General features: G+C 44.7%; 1 protein-coding gene across 2 annotated transcripts in view; it reads left to right on the forward strand.

The window, feature by feature from the left end:
- The first annotated feature begins 1046 nt into the window (after positions 1 to 1046).
- The window catches only part of USP38 (ubiquitin specific peptidase 38), a 167866-nt gene continuing 155690 nt past the window's right edge, over positions 1047 to 13222 (forward strand). The window contains exons 1-2 of one of the 2 annotated variants that reach the window (XM_033939927.1): positions 1047 to 1386; positions 10148 to 10319. The gene's annotated coding sequence lies outside the window, so the exon portion shown is untranslated. The remainder of the gene's footprint in view (positions 1387 to 10147; positions 10320 to 13222) is intronic. The other variant, XM_033939922.1, reaches the window with a different exon arrangement.

Here is a 13222-nt window from a genome sequence, read left to right on the forward strand (position 1 = left end):
GCATTAGTAATTTTAGAACACGCAAAATATTAGTGCACACAAACCCCCACGCTATGTGGGAAAACTAACCCCAGCTTAATGCTGGCGTTAGCGTGTAGCGCGTGGGGTAATTCTGCACACGCTAAAACCGCTATCGCATCTTAGTAAAAGGAGCCCAGAGGCTCATAACACTGACAGACTCTTGCGCATGTCACGTACATGTCATCTAGGGCTCCTTTTATCAAGCCGCGCTAACGGTTTAATGCGCGTAATACCACACGCTAAACCGTCGGCTGCGCTAGCCGCTAATGCCTCCCTTGAGCCAGTTTTTAGGCCAGTGCGGGGGTTTTTAGGCCAGTGCGGGGGTTAATGCGTGATGAAACGTCGCGTGTGTTAACCCCGCTAGTGCGGCTTGATAAAAGGAGCCCCTAGTGTATGCTTAGGAAGGGAATTAAAAAAAAAAATAAAGTAAAATTCTGGAATTTCTTGTGGCATACAGTTTGAGATACACTGTATCCTCTAAAACAGTGTTCTTCAACCACCGGTCCATGGACCACTGCCGGTCCACAGAAATTTCCTGCTGGTCCACAGGGCCAGCACGTGCATCAGGCCCAAAACAGTGTTCTTCAACCACCGGTCCACGGTGCGATCGATGCGGCGTTATCTTCGAGCCAGCTGCATCTTCCTAACTGATTCAGTGCACAAAGCCACGGGCAGTGGCTCCTATGGGCGTCCTGCGCCTGAACCGGAAGCCTTCTCTCTGACGTTGCAACGTCAGAGGGAAGGCTTCCAGATGAGGCACAGGACATGCAAGGTGCAATTAGTACTATGATGGGGGCGGGGTCTGGGGTGGAGATTGGATAGAGATGGGCGGGGTCTGGCCCACGACTTAGCCCTGTGTTCTTCAACCGCCGTCCACGAACCGATGCCGGTCCACAGAATAATTCTTTTATTTCTGCCGGTCCATAGATGTAAAAAGGTTGAAAAACACTGCTCTAAAAGACAAGACTGAAACATGCTAAACTTTATAAAAAAAATAAAAAAAAATCAAACCCAGTAACTAGAAACCAATCTTACCTTTACAAAATGTAGAACGAAAGAAGGCCTCGCCTTCACCTATTTTTCTCTCATTGGAAATAATAAGTAACCAGGGAAGCCTTTGGTTGCCAGGGAACAAGATGGAGGCCGACTGCGGGGGGGCGGGGGGTAGTTCTCGCCTACCCAGCAGTAATTGCGAACGCAGGGACGGGAAGCGTAGGGAGACAAACTAGCCGAGGCGCAGTCCACCTTTCTCCCATCAGCAGCGAAGCGCTCCTAAGCCAACACCGTTCACATGACACTGACCAGGAGGCTCAACGCTGGCCCTGACGACGTACGGCGGCTCTCCACCTTCCTGCCCCGGCTTTGGTAAGTACTTCACTTTTTGCGCGGAGGGAGCGGGAGCCGCGGGGTGGGAAGAAGAGAGGCGGCTGGAGAAGAGGAGGAGGGAGAGAAGCGGAGGAAGGAAAGCGGGGTGGGGGGGGGAAGAGGAGGAAAAGCTGCGGCAGATTCGGGGCTGAGATAGGTAAACGGACGAGGAAGAGACACCAGAGGGACGGGGGGGGGAGGGGGAAGGGTTCGGGCGAGGGAGCAGGAGGGAAATGGCAGCCGCTGGGGTTGGGAGGTTGCCGGCTGGTTTTTCCTCTTGTCATCTTCACCTCCATTCTGGCCTGCTCCTAGAGGCTTCGCCCACCTGCTCGGCTTTTCCGATCGCTCCTGGATTACTAAGATCAATCAAATTGATCAACCTGTTTTGAGGTCCTAATTGTTCCCCCCCTCCCCCAGCTGTTCCAGGAGTTACTTTTAACCTATAGCAGTAAATAATCCGCTGCTCTATCTTTTAGGCCACTGTGCTCCCCTTCCAATATCCCCCCCCCCTTTCCGTAGATGACACGCTGCTCATGCCAGAACATGCACAGTAGTCACTCGCCTCCATTATCCAAGGAGAAAATGGGTAATCGGTGCCATGCAGGCTGAGTAGTATCGTAGTATACTGTACCTCCTAAAACGCAGTCCCAAGCAAATTCATAAACACTGTCCCTTAAGGGCTCCCCCCCCCCCTCCTATACCTGACTCTCCCTTTCATTTTAGGAGAATCGGAAAAGCTTCATGCGTTCTGATTTATGGTTTACTATAAAAGTGTGGGGGGTGTTTTTTTTTTTTTCTAGCAAAAAATTTCACTCTTCAGGAGTTGAGTGGTCACTGAGGGACCCACTCCCCAGCAGCCATGCCCTCTGCAACCAGCCACAGAATCCTTGTAGCACTGAGTGTTAAGAACCTGAGCCCTTATATTAATACTTGGGGGACCAGGGCCTGCTCAAAAGATTATGGTGCTCCAGGCCCACTTTTTTTGGGGGGTGCTCCCATGCCCTGCCCCCCCCCCCAGGCTAAGGTTACCATATTTTCTTGTCTAAAAAAATAGAATCCATGGCCACAGCCTGCCCTGATCAACCCCGGTCCCAAACAAACCTCAGCTCTTTGGGCTGAGGGTTCAATGGTTTTCAAAACCCAAAGTGTTAGGTTTTGAAAGCCTGTCCGGACGCCTGGACAGTCCTCTAAAAAGAGGACATGCATGAGTAAATCTGGACATCTGGTAACCCTACCGCTGGCCAGTTCTCTCTTTCTCCTTCTAACACTACTTCCCAGTCTCAACAGGATGCAGGGTCATAGGCCACTTGCCATGAGGCAGGGCCAAGGTCAGTATCGAGCAGCAGTAGAAGAAAGGAGGAAGGATCTTCCTCCTCTGACATTAGCCCTCTGCCCCAGTGGCAGCTGGCTTTTGAATACACATCCTGTCGGAACTAGGCAGCAGTGCCAGAGGAGGGAAGAGTTCAAACCATCTTATAACTTAACTTATAGTCTGGTGCTGTCATGGCATTGGGCTTTTGGCACGCTTTAGAGCCGGTACTCTGGTCCAAGGATTAAGCTGGCTCTGTTGGGGTCCATGGGCCATTTTTATCAATTAATGGAAAAGGTGCCAATGCTTAGTATCCCATGAGCACGCCCTCAAAAAAAGCCCTGAACGTATTGGAAATTGCGATAACCAGTAAGAAAAAGTGTTGGCTTTTTCTCACAAACACCTTTTTTTTTTTTTTTAACAAATTAAAGTAATGCAAAACCTTAACTTGCTAGCTAGTCTCTGTACTTTCAGATTATATGTATAGGAAAAATAATTAGAAAATGATAGCAAAGGCTGTGTAGGATTAGATTTACTAAGCATTTTTTCTGGCGTTAACAACCCTCTCCCTCCCCCTTTTTACAAATCCGCGTTAGGCTTTTTCATTTTTGACTACAGCAGTATTAGCTCCAACACTCACAGAATTCCTATGAGCATCTGAGCCAATACCGCTGCGGGCAGCGATTTAAAAAAAAAAAAAAAAGTCTAATGCGGCTTTGTAAAAGGGGGAGAAATGAGGGGGGGGAAGAATCCTTTATATCTATCCCCCTAGTTCAGTGCTTAGTCCTTAATATAAAAACAAAATACCAGTAAACCAAGGAACCGGCAAAAGTGGAGCTGATGAACTGGATAAACACAGGTTTATTTGTAACATGAAATAAAATAAAACATTTAAAACAATAAAATGGAAACAATTAGCAATTGTGTCAAATAGTCCCAAGCTGATTTATTTATTTATTCATTTTTATAGCCTGACCTCCCCAGGAGCCCAGAACGGGTTACACGGACACATACACAAAGGGCTCCTTTTATCAAGGTGCACTACGGGGGTTAGCGCGTCGGACATTTCATCACGCACTAACCCCTGCGACAAGCCAAAAAACTAACGCCTCATCAATGGAGGTGTTAGCGACTAGCGCGGCAGGCGGTTTAACGCGCGGTATTCCACGCGTTAAACCCCTACCGCAGCTTGATAAAAGGAGCCCAAAGTTTTCAGGAACAGAGATAAGTACATTACAGAAACAATAACATGCTACAGGATCAAAACACAAAGCTATAGAATCAATAACTTTGCAGAATGCTTTGCAGAATCTAAGAAAATTAATCATAGAGTCACAAGTGGGTATTAACATATCTGCAGTGAACGGTAGAAGAATTGGTTAGCAGGCACAGATGTTCTGAGATAAGGTATGTTGAAGCGAGATCTGTCAGAGTTTGAGACCAGAATTGATCTGGTCCATGAAAAGAAGCGTCTTTACTGCTTTCCAGAAGGTCAGTAGGTTATCAATTGCCCTAATGGCAGGAGGGAGTTGATTCCATAATTTAGGTATGATCGCTTTCAGGCTGTCTCCTGGTGGAGGCTGTTAGCTGGAGGGTTGGAAATCTGAGTTCCTGTTGCGAACAGAGGGACCGCTGAAAGGTAGTATATTGGGAGTTTCTTTGCTACATAGTCAGGTGTCATGTCGTGGAAGCGTTTAAACATTAATACTAGTTGTTTGAAGATATTACGTTGTTGTATTGGGAGCCCATGGACCTGGATCAGTGCTGGGGAGATATGGTCGATAGGGCCAAGGTTTTTTAGGAGTCGCACTGCAGCATTTTGGACTCTTTGTAGACGGTTCTGCTCTTTGGCCGATAGATCGGTGTAAAGACCATTGCAATAGTCCAGGCAAGATAGAAGAAAGGCATATAACAATTGGGTGAAGTCAGAATCAGTGAATTAATGGCGGATGGGCTTTAATTGCTGTAAGTAGTAGTAGAAGGAGGAGGATACTACCTTGGAGATTTGTGTTGAAAGAGTCAGACCAGTGTCCAGTGTAATGGCCAAGCTGGACACTTGGTCTTAGGGTACCAGAGTGATGTTGTCCCAGGAGATGCAAGGAGGAGAGGCAGAGCACGAATCACGGCAAATCTATAATGTGAATAATACCACTTTGTTAAGTGAAATAGCAGTTGGTCAAAAGTCCAGTGTTCTGAATCAGCTGGCACACAGTATGGTAAATGAAACAAAGCTGGCAGGTGGTGAAGTATATAAGGTCCCAATTGCATGAAGAGGACCCTACATGGTCCGTGATTTGGCATACAAACATGCCTGTTGGTTGTGACAGCCAGTCCTTAATATACCACTGCTAAATATTTCTGTAGTAATACTGGGTGTATGTAACATTGTACAGATTATAAAATAAGCAGTCCCTGATCTTGGAGCTTACCATCTGGTTGAGAGAAACAAAAGACGAATTTCTAGTAATTGCTTAAATCAGGCTTTGACAAATTTTCTTTGAATTAAGGAGCCAGCTGCTGAGACATTTGTCACAATAGTCCCTTCTGCCTCACCCAACAAAAAAGAAATAAGTGTATCACAGCTCCTTCAAGGCCTAATATACAAGCCTGCTTTCTATTCTGTGCCTATGGAAAAGGAAAACTGAATAAATCAATCCCTAAATGTGCTATTGCACAATGCCAACAGAAGGCAGCAGTGTGGCCTCACCAATGACATGTACAAGAGCATCATCACATCCCTTCTGCTGGTTACTCTTCTTTCTATAAAGTCTAGCGTCCTTCTGGCTATAATCACTGCCTTATCACATTGTTTCATTGCCTTCATATCTTCAGACATTATCACCCCAAGGTCCCTCTCTCCATCTATACATATCAGCCTCTCTCCTCCCAGCACATACAGCTCTCTTGGATTTCTACTCCCCCAAATGCATCACTCTGCACTTCTTTGCAGTGAATTTTAGTTACCAGATGTTAGACCATTCCTCTAACTTTTGCAGATCCTTTTTCATGCTTCCACTCCCACTGGGTTTGTCCACTTTGTTACAGATCTTGGTATCATCTTCAAAAAGGCAAACCTTACCTTCTAACTCTTCAGCAGTGTCGCTGACAAACATATTAAAGAGAATCAGCCCCAGCACCGATCCTTGGGATGATATTTCTCTATTCTATTCTTTTCTTTCCTGCTTATAATTGATATTCCCCTTTATTTTTATCTTTTTGTTTGTTTGGATACCACTTTGTTTGGCAGGATATGAAGCACAATAAACCCATTACCACAGAGAGGGAATTGAGTCAAACAGAGTAAAAATACTGGCAGGAAACAGATTACAGTTTGAAATCCTTATGGATAGAAATTCCATGTATGAAGAAGAACAAAATAATAGTGGGGGTATACTACTGTCATAGTTTATTTAAATTTTGATTAAACGCTTATCCAAAGGTACAAAGCATTGTACATAATAATTTAAAATAGCTGGGAGACAAACATTTTAAATAATTAGACATACACCAACTAATCATACATACTTATGGCCAGAGAACATTGAGGAAAAAAGGGAAGAACTACAATTTCTTAGAAAGAATACATAAAAGGAAAATACAATAGGAAAGGGGGAAAGTAAAGTAGTGTGGAAGTATGTACTTGTGTAAAAAAAATTCAGATGATGAAATGTTAATAGAAATTAGGGAAACTAAAAAATTTGGCAACACTATAATAATGAGTGACTTTAGTTCCCAGATTTGACTGGATAAATGTAAAATCAGGAAATGCTTGGGAGATAAAGTTCTTAGATGAGATAAATGACTACCACTTTGTAGAATACAGGACTTGGTACAAGAGGTAGCAGTGTGAGAGCCACGTGACAATAGTGATCATAACATGACCAGATCTCTGTTAATAACTGGAGTGAAAACACTTAAGAAAATTGACCCTATGCCCTACACTGCTCCTGATGCTCATAGGAACTCTATAAGTGTCTTGAGCAGCGTGGCTCCCTGCGCTAATAACCGCTAACGTGGTTTAGTAAAAAGGGGGGGGGGGGGAAATGGGGAAAATGGTTAAAAAAAATTAAATAAAAAAGCTAACTGCAAAGGTTAAAAGTTTTAAAATCAGGCATAGAGGTTGTTTAAAAATATTATCTTGGAAGCCTAGCTATATTTCACGAACTAAAATAAAATGGGAAAACCAAATGACACCTGGCTCCTGCCTGCTTAAAATGGCTTGGAGCTGCCCATATTCAGCAGCATTTAACCAGGAAATACTGCTAAATATTGACTCAGTCCACCCATGTATAGGGGCAGCACAGGTAGTGGTACCGGTGAGGAGCCGGCAGTATATAGGTGCCAGCAATATTCAGTGTCAGCACCCGAATAGCTAAAAGGGCAAATTTAAGACAGCCAAAAGTTGTCTTAAATATGACTGGTTAGCTAAGCAGATGTTAGCACCCACATAACTGTATAATGCTTTTTTAGCCCTCTGAGCCCCCTCCCCCCCCAAACCCCTAGGGACTTGGGGCACAGTACTTTTCAGTCCTCAAGACCAGGAGGACCTTCAGGCCAGAGATCATTTCAAAGCTTGAGGCATAGACTTGGAAGGGCCAGGCCCCCCCCCACAGTGTTCAAGATTCTGCCCCACAGCTGCTCCCATTATGATGCCAAGCAGTCAGCCTTCCGCCGATGCGTGGATGTCTGGCTATTGGCCACTTCACACAAGATCAATGATGAAAGAGAACCGCTTTTAAGAAGCGATTCCTCCCCTCTGTTTCTTTCCCTTCTCACCTTCCTTTTAAATTTTTTTTTTTTTTTAACTTTGATGTATTTTTTCTATCCAGCCCAAACCCCAGTACCTCATGTATCAAATCTGTCTAAGTCTTATCAGTCAATTATGCAATACTTAGGGCTCCTTTTACTAAGCTGCGTTAGGGCATTAACGTATGGAATAGTGCACGCTACATTGCCCCGCGTGCTAGAAGCTAACGCCAGCATTGAGATGGCTTTATTTCTAGCCGCGTAGCGTGCGGTAATACCCTGCGTGCGCTAAAACCGTTAGCGCACCTTCGTAAAAGGAGCTCTTAGTAAATGACCCCTTTTTCTTTCAGAATTGTATCTTTATTTTAATATTGTAAATAACATTGTAATTTTAACATTGTAAACCGACTAGATACTTGTTGATGGCTGGTATATCAAATATAGAATAACTTGGAACTTGGCATGGGTGGAGATCACTACAGATTGGTGGGTGCTGGAAGTTTTACAGGAGTTGGTACAAGCTCGAGTTCTTTCAACCCTCCCAGACTTCTTTCTCGACTCTCTGACTGGGAAGCCATAAAAAGCGGCCAGAGTCCAAGCAATGGTATAAAGGCTGCTAGATTGGGAAACCATAGAGCCCATACCAGAAGAAAACTCGGGCTCCGGCATATACTCGATATACTTCATAGTGCCCAAAAGAATCTCAGAAGACTAGAGGCCAATGCTAGACCTCAAGGTGGTCAATGCAGCCCTCAAGACGCCCCGTTCTTGGATGGAGATGGTGAGGCCAGTAATTACCTCAGTGACATATGGAGAATCTCTCACCTTGCTGGATTTGATGAAGGCTTATCTGCACATTCCCATTTTTCCAGAGCACAGGAAGTTCTTGCAATTCCATTTGCTGGAGCAACACTTCTAGTTCGCGACCTTACCCTTTGGGCTGGCCACAGCACCATTCATCTTCACCAAGGTGATGGTTGTAGTTGCAGCACACCTGCTCAGAATGGGTATACAAGTGCATCTGTATCTGGACAGTTAGCTGATAAGAGCCCAGTCAGAATCCGAAGGCAGAATGGCTGTGCAAAGAGTGATTCAGCTACTGCAGAGGCTGCGCTAAGTGGTCAACTTTTGGAAAAGCCACCTGGAACTGATGCAGATCTTGGAATATCTGGGAGTCTAGTTTGACACAAGGAAAAACAAGATTTTCCTTCCGGAAACCTGCAGGGGAAAGCTCTAACGGCCTGGCAGTACTTGCAGGTGCTGGGTTTAATGATAGCGGCCGTGGATATGGTTCCTGGTGCTCCTCTCCTGATGGTGCCCACAGAGGGATATGCTGCAGCAACAGCTGCCTTGTTCATCGGAAGCACAGCGACAGTTTAGCCTGGTGGTTGGACCCTTGGTCTCTAGCCAGCGGAGTTCCCCTTCACATCTCCGAATGGGTGATCCTGACCACAGATGCCAGCCTATATGACTGGGGTGCACATTGTGAAGGACATCTGGTTCAGAGATGCTGGACAATCAACCGCTTGGAACTTCAAGCCATCCACCTGGTGCTTCAGGCATTCGGGAGCGTTCTGCAGATTAAAACGGTATGGTTTTTCTCAGTCAACACAATGGCAGTAGCCTATGTCAATCACCAGGGGGGCACCAAGAGTGCTCCTCTACACTTGGAAGCCCAGATGCTGTTTTAATGGGTGAAAGCCATCTGTTGCCATTCTCGGCAGCACAAGTAGCAGGAGTAGACATTGTGCAAGCAAATTTCCTCAGCCAGTAGACCCTGGACTCCGGGGAGTGGTCACTGTCTCAAAAAGCCTTCACCTACATTGTGAGTCGGTGGGGACACCTGACTTTCAGTCTGATGCTAGCAGCAGCCACCAAGAAGGTGGCTTGGTTCTTCAGTTGAAGATATGAACCAGGAAATGAAGGACTGAACGCCCTGGTATAACCTTGGCCAAAAGCAGGACTTCTTTACATCTTCCCTTCATGGTCCATGATAGGCAGACTTCTGATGCACCAAGGGATTCTAGTAGCACCAGACTAGTTGAGGCAAACGTAGTATGTAGATCTGGTCTGTGCAAATGGACCAAGATTTCAGGCTTCCATGTCATCCGAGACTAGTTCTGCCCGATTCACATCGATTCATTTCAGGTGAATTGGTTCAAATCGATTCAAAAACAAAAAAAATCGTCCTCCCAATTCGGCACTGACCCTCGCCCCCTAAAGCAGGATCAGCAGCGCTGTCTCTTGCTGGCCAGTTGCTGCCGCTCCTGCTTTAGAGGGCGAGTGGGAGCATCAGTGCTTCTGTCCGGCTTCCCCCCTGGCTTCCTGGCATCAATTTACCTCAGTTCATCAGCCTGCATAAGATCGCTAGTGTTAGCGATCTTTGCAAGCTGCCATCGGGTCTTCAAGCTGCCTTCTCTGCGTCGGTCCCGCCCCTCCTGCTTACGGCCTTGAACGTTCCAGGGAATCCAGACATCTTGTTTATTTCCTTTATCCAGCATTGACAAGAATAGAGGACACGACTGTCGCTTTAATGAATTTTGGGGAGGGGGGGGTCTGATGAATCTCCCACATTCTTAGTGCAGGTTGCATCTTATATGTATTGTGATTGGTTAAGTTTTGTTTCATCTGTTAATGATATGAGCAGAGCAGATATGTTTGTCGGGAAATGTCCCCATACCCGTCCCTATTTTGTTTCTTCTCTAGGGCTGACAATCTGTTTTGGTATGAACTGGGGAGTTGAAGGCTAGCCCAGAGAGATGGAAGGCAGAGCTAAAGATTGCTAATGAGGCTTTCTACAAAATTTCTTATGGGAATAGATTGACTACCCAAAGGTTCAGGAATAATGTATCTGTCTACTAGAAAGAAGATTACCGAGGTGAGAATGTAATCTTTCCTTCTTTTCTCTCTCTGGCGCTGTCATTGAGAGGGGAGTCTGTGTTGGGTCCCTGTATTTTACAGGAGAGGGGAGTCTGTGTTGGGTCCCTGTATTTTACAGGAGGCAAGTGGATTTGATATAAGGTTGATATAAATTATCTTCTTCCCCTTCCATCCCAGTTTGACAGTACTAAAATAGACAGAAAAGGTAGTGGTAGCATTATTACTCAGGGTAACTGGTCGTGCTGCAGGAGGAAACTTGCAATGACTCGGCATCCAATGATGAATGCCACCTCCTAAACTATCTTAAGTATGTCTTTAACACTGTTACTACTATGAAGTAGATTGGGTTTTTGTGTTTTTAACATCTTAATGAAAGCTTCCTGTCATGGGGATTATAATTGCTGTCTATTTTGAAGACAATATATTATGGGTGCATGTGCTATAAATATTCCACTTAGAGAAAAGTTCACATCTGATATACACAGTATGTAATACAGAGGATATGTACTATTTTTCAGAAATCTGATAGGTATTTTCTAAATAAATATAATTCTTTTCATGATTTTGCAATTGATATAAATATAATTCTTTTCGTGATTTTGCAATTGATACATGATACACCCTTGTAAACACTACTGCAACATGTGAGTTCAATAACTATCACATAACCTTTATTTCAACACCTATTACATTTTTAGTATATGTTACACACTTTTGCTTTTAGAACTTTAACTGGCAGATGGTGAAATGGCTGCTTTATGTAACTTGATGTTGAATGAGAGCAACAGTACCAAGTACCAGGCATTTGGAGATGCTCTGAGCAACAATCTACTATAATAAAACGCTAAGCGCATATGCGCACTTCTACCTGCGTGATCCGTAGGTCTGTGGCCGGCAAGAGTGCACATGTGCGCTTATCTGTGCCAGTGGCCGACAGAGAAATTGAAAAGCGTTGGCCTCCCTGCTCTCCACCTCCTCAAGCCATCGGAGCGGCAGTTCTCCATCCAGGAAATACGGCCCTACCAGCCAAAGTTTATTTTTAAGTTAAAAGCCGCAGTGGTGGCTCCTCTCATGAGCCGCACCTGCGTCGGAGAAGGCTTCCGAAGCAGGTGGGGATCGTGAGAGGAGCTGCCGCGGCACCTTTAACCTTAAAATAAACTCCAGCAAGGAACTAAGGAAGCCCGCCAGACCGCGGGAAGGGAATGGAAGGAGGGGCGGCAAGGGACTAAGGGAGCAGGCCAGTCCGCGGGAAGAGAAGGGGGTAGGGAGAAATGCTGCTGCTGCTGCTGCACAGGAACATGGAGGGGGAGGGAAATACCGTTGCTGCTGCACAGAGAAGTGGAGGGGGAGGGAAATACTGCTAATGCACAGGGAAGTGGGATGGGGGAAGGGAAATGCTGCTGCACAGGGAAATGGAGGGGGAGGGAATGCTGCTGCGGCTGCTGCACAAGGAAGTGGGGGGGGAGAGAGAAATGCAGCTGCTGCATAGGGGGCAGGGAGAGAGACAGATAGAAAGAAAGACAGACAGACAGAGGAAGGGAGGGAGAAAGAAAGGAAGAAAGACACAGGGGCAGGGAGAGAGACAGAAAGACAGATACAAAGGGGGCCAGGGAGAGAGACAGACATGAAGAAAGACAGCGGGAGGGAGAGAGACAGAAAGAAAGAAAGATAGACAGACATATATTCTAACACCCGTTAATGTAACGGGCTTAAACACTAGTGCCAAATAAAGGGTTAAGCTCTGGAATTGGAATGTCCAAACAGATTGCAGACTCTGTAGCGCCAACATTAATAGGCAATGTCCTTTGTGGCTGCCAACGTCACAGGGTTACCTTGATCTTTAAAATCAAACCAAAAGAGCCTTAGCACATTTTTAAACCAATAATGTCATTATGGAATGAGAGGATAAGCAGACAGAGTTACTGTGAAGATACGGGGGGAGGGGGGGGGGCAAAAACCAGAAAAGAGAGAAATCAAAATAAACTGTTTAGAAATAACCCAAAATAATTTTACAGGGACCTGGGAAAAAGCATAAGAACAGTGAAAATACCACCAGCTAAAGCTGAACTAGGGATATTCTGGAATAGCTTGTACAAAGATCTATAGAGTAAAGTTGAGAAGCAGAATGTTTATCTTGCATACAGGAGAATCTGGAAAAGGCAAATATTAAAGTTCTGAAAATGGTCTGATATAACAGCAAAAGAGCTGAAAAATAGTTGAAAGAGCCCCAAACTGTAAAATCCCTAGCCCAGATAGAGTGACCAATTTTTGGCTCAGTTAGTCACTTCTTCAAGACCTGACAGATTACAAAAATTAGTTGGTCAGCAGTGAGACATCACAGTGGCTAATAACAGCTATAACAGTTATTTTTCCAAGGGAGATCCAATTAATGTTTCTACAAATTACAGACCCATAAGTTGATTACCTAGAGTCTTTACGCTGTTCATTGCAATAATATGTATTGATTATGCAGCATAAGAACTCACCATACTGGATCAGACCGATGATCTATTTAGCCCAGTATCCTGCTTCCAACAGAGAAAGGGGGGTTAGGACTTGATTTACTGCCTTTGTGGTTATAGTCAAAGTAGTTTACATATTATATAAGGTACTAATTAATTTTCTACCTGGGGCAATGAAGAGTTAAGTAACTGGAACTACAGTGGGAATTGAACTACTCACTAGGCTACCCAGATCATAAGTAACTGGCAACATCCAAAAAAGTAGCAAGATTCCATACTATTGATCTCAAAGAAGTATTGGTTTTCCACATGAATACCTTGATAGCAATTTATAGATTTTTTTTCTCCAGGAATTTGTCCAAATTGTTTTTTAAACCTAGTTATTCTAAATGCTGTTACCACATCCTTTAACAATGAGTTCCAGATATTTTCTCTTTTT

The sequence above is a fragment of the Geotrypetes seraphini genome, chromosome 1 (genome assembly GCF_902459505.1).
Source record: "Geotrypetes seraphini chromosome 1, aGeoSer1.1, whole genome shotgun sequence".
NCBI classification, from domain to species: domain Eukaryota; kingdom Metazoa; phylum Chordata; class Amphibia; order Gymnophiona; family Dermophiidae; genus Geotrypetes; species Geotrypetes seraphini.